The following is a 4,271-nucleotide window of genomic DNA, read 5'->3' on the forward strand; positions in this document are numbered from 1 at the left end:
CAGAGCCCAAAACCCACCAACCAAGCAAGTAATTATGCTGAACCCCCTTGGGCACTCTCTAATCGGACATCCTGGGTCCTCCCAATTCTTAGTCCTTTAATCTCTGTTTTTCTCCTTCTCTTATTTGGACCTTGTGTCTTCCGTTTAGTTTTCAATTCATACAAAACCGCATCCAGGCCATCACCAATCATTCTATATGACAAATGCTCCTTCTAACAACCCCACAATATTGCCCCGACCACAAAATCTTCCTTCAGCTTAATCTCTCCCATTCTAGGTTCCCATGCCACCCCTAATCCCACTCGAAGCAGCTCTGAGAAACATCGCCCATTATCTCTCCATACCACCCCCCAAAAATTTTCACGGCCCCAACACTTCAATACTATCTTATGTTATTTTTCTTATTAATATAAGAAGACAGGAATGTCAGGCCTCTGAGCCCAGGCTAAGCCATCATATCCCCTGTGACCTGCACGTGTACATCCAGATGGCCTGAAGCAAGTAAAGAATCACAAAAGAAGTGAAAATGCCCAGTCCCTGCCGTAACTGAGGACGTTACCTTGTGAAATTCCTTCTCCTGGCTCAGAAGCTCCCCCACTGAGCACCTTGTGACCCCTGCCCCCGCCCACCGGAGAACAATCCCTTTTGACTGTAATTTTCCACTACCTACTCAAATCCTATAACGGCCCCACCCCATCTCCCTTCACTGACTCTCTTTTCGAACTCAGCCCGCCTGCACCCAGGTGAAATAAACACCCTTGTTATTCACACAAAGCCTGTTTGGTGGTCTCTTCCCACGGACACGTGTGACACAACCCCTACTGCAGCCAAACTCTGAGGACATACCCCCTGGTATCACCTTTCCAGATTAAAGAGAGCTCCCACCTCCGATCCACCAACCAGCACCTCACCAACTTGTAACTGGTATTCCAGCACACTCCTTGGGCCAACCCAACTCCACCTTACATCCATCCCAGAAGAAACTTCACATCCGTAAATCCATCTATCTCAAACAGGTTTAAACTACTGTTACAACTAGCTTCCTTTAATGGAGACACTCTATTATACCTTAATTGCAGGTATTATACTACTTACCCTGTTGTTTGCAGTGGGATTATATAGTGTAATTCCTTCCAATTCGAATACCAGCCAAAAAGTCTCCCTCACTTTAGCCTTCTGCCTAATGGTTACCCTTATAGCAGGAATCACAGTCGCTAATAAACATTGCCACATCCTCCCTAGATGCCCTGCCTTTGTCTATCCTACCACTTCACTCTCTTCCTTCACACCCTCTCACAAGGTATTTCCTGGTTCCACCCATGGAACAACACCCTGGAGGCCTTTTTCAAGTGTATAACCAACCTTTTCTTCCAAGGCTCTTTCTATGGCTTCACTCTGGGTGAAACCGAACTATTTAGTTTTCTGCTCACTCTCTGCCTTTCTAACCCGTCTTATAATCAATACCCCAACCCTTCTTTCAGCCCAACCAATACCTACAACCCCTGAACACCTATACAGAACACTTAATCTCACACACTCCTTACTAAAAAACTCCAATTCCTCTCTGGCAAGAGACTGCTGGCTCTGCGTATCCCTCCTCTCCACAACATACAATGCAATCCCTGCCTCAGCCTACAACTGGACTTCCACCCAAGTAACCTACCATCCTGAAATCCTCATTAACAGCCCCCCTCAAACTCGACACACAGGCATTAACAAAAATCTCCCCCCAGTTAGCCAGCGAGTTCGGTCTAGCTGTGACAACCTGACATCCCTACTTACACAACCTATCCCCCTACCGCAGCTGTGATAAAGGCATATTGGGAGCCATAACAACCCACACAATCTTATCCTATCTAGCACCACTGTGCGCCAATGACATCTACCCTCAGGCATTCCCCTCAGCCACCTAAATTCCAAACTGTGCAACTTACACTGCACAACTCAAACCCTCCACCGAACATACTACTCTCAAAGCCACCAACAATAAAGACAGGCTTCGTTTCTCTAGCCCCTCAGCCCTTGACACTTCCCACCTCCTTAACAAAAACTCAGAGTGCTGCAAGGGCTGACACCTCCCCTGTTTATCCTTCTTCCCTTGGCTCCCCTATCCATGCACCACCCCTGCACCTGCCACCCGCGACTGTGTCCTTATCCCAACATTCAGCAACACTCCCACATGGATCTTAGTGGACACAAAACGCTTCCTCTTACACTGGGAAAAAAGACCCCAAAGCCCCCAGCCTAAAGCAAATACCCCTTTACAACCACTTACAGCAGCAGCTCTAGCTGGGACCCTAGGAGTACAGATGCATGAAAGTAACAAAACAGTACATCTTTTTAGCATACACAACCAGTTCTGCCTACCAAGCCAAGGCATACTTTTCCTGTGTGGTACCTCAACTTACATTTGCCTCCCCTCTAACTGGATGGGCACCTGCACCCTGGTTTTCCTCTGTCCAAAATCAACGTTGCCCTAGGAGACCAACCCCTACCAATCCCAGTACCCCAATACCCCTATCCGACACTGCCGTGCGATACAACTCATACCTCTATTAGTAGCCCTCAGAGTGACTACGGAAGTTGGAACTGGGACTGCAGGATTAACCACCTCTGTTTCCTATTACCAGTCCCCTCCAAAGACCTCACAGATAGCTTGGAAGAGATAGCCAAATCCATTACAACTCTCCAATCACAAACAGATTCTTTAGCAGCAGCGGTTCTTCAAAACCACAGAGACGTAGACCTACTCACAGCCAAAAAGGGAGGACTCCGCCTCTTTCTAGATGAACAGTGTTGCTTTTATCATAACCAATCTAGCTTAGTACAAGATTCTGTAAAAAGACTAAAGGACCAAGCACAAAAAATTAAAGAAAATGTCCCCCGATGGCCAGCGTGGCCCCTGGTCCTTTAGTACCTGGTTTCCATGGCTAACGCCCCTCTAGGCCTAGCCATAACCATTCTTCTTTTTCTAGCATTCAGCCTTGTCTCCTACACCTTCTCACTCAGTTTTTACTGGACCGTATCAGAGCCTTCACCCACAGGACAATACAAGATATGATGCTGCTCCAAGAATACGAGCAGATCCAAGAACGGCAGTCGCTACTGTCCAGCCTACTGTCCAGCCTACTGTCCAGCCTGCTGTCCAGCCTGCCCCCACGACCGTCGCCCCTTCCCAGCAAGAAGCAGCCGGACGGCAGCGGCCCCCTCTTCTATTACCTACCAAAGGGCTGGGAAGTTAGGGACAAACTGCCCCAAAAAAGCCTCTTGGCGCTGCCCACCCCTCCCTCTAATGCTCTGCAACCCTTCTCTGTGCCACCCACCCTTCCCCCAAGCCTCTTTACATTTCTAAGCTCTTATCTAGGCGCTGCTGCAGAGCCAGCAGACTTCACTCATCAGACCTTGCTGCAATAAGCAAACCCCACTTACACACCATCCAGACCACACAGCAGAAGATCCTGGGAAGCATAAACAAACTTTACCTACACCCTCCTGTAAGTTCCTGCTCTTCATCTAGTTGCTACCATCAACATCACAAGGTGCTATGTGGCAAAATTAACCAGCAAACAACTCTGAGATGGACGGGCGCAATGGCTCATGCCTGTAATCCCAGCACTTTGGGAGGTCGAGGTGGGTGGATCACGAGGTCAGGAGATGGAGACCATCCTGGCTAACATGGTGAAACTCCGTCTCTACAAAAAATACAAAAAATTAGCCAGGCGTGGTGGTGGGCGCCTGTAGTCCCAGCTACTTGGGAGGCTGAGACAGGAGAATGGCGTGAACCCGGGAGGCGGAGCTTGCAGTGAGCTGAGATGGCGCCACTGCACTCCAGCCTGGGCGACAGAGCAGGACTCTGTCTCAAAACAAAACAAAAAAAAATAAAACAAACCAACCCTGGGATGCGGCCATACCAAAGAACTCCCTCAAACTCCCCTCCCCAATATAAATCCCTCATTCTATAAGCTTGGGGCTACTTCCTCTGTCTGTTAAGGGGGCAGCCGGCAGGTTAATAAAAACTTGCTTGCCTGACTTTGGGTCTATTTTTCCGTTCTCTTGGCTGACCTTATAGTCAGGACATGGCCATGGGTCTCTCTATTCTGCCTGGTCCCCTTGACCAGGCAGGCCCACTCACACGAAACATGAGGAACTGAGCCTAGCTCATACAGCACCCTCACCACAAGAAACACAAGGAACTGAGCCTGGCTCTTACAGCGACCCTCACACACACGAAACAAGAGCGACTCAGCGTGGCGTGTGCAGCGCCCTCACCA

This window comes from Rhinopithecus bieti, unplaced genomic scaffold (genome assembly GCF_001698545.2).
Source record: "Rhinopithecus bieti isolate Rb0 unplaced genomic scaffold, ASM169854v2 scaffold_19355, whole genome shotgun sequence".
NCBI classification, from domain to species: domain Eukaryota; kingdom Metazoa; phylum Chordata; class Mammalia; order Primates; family Cercopithecidae; genus Rhinopithecus; species Rhinopithecus bieti.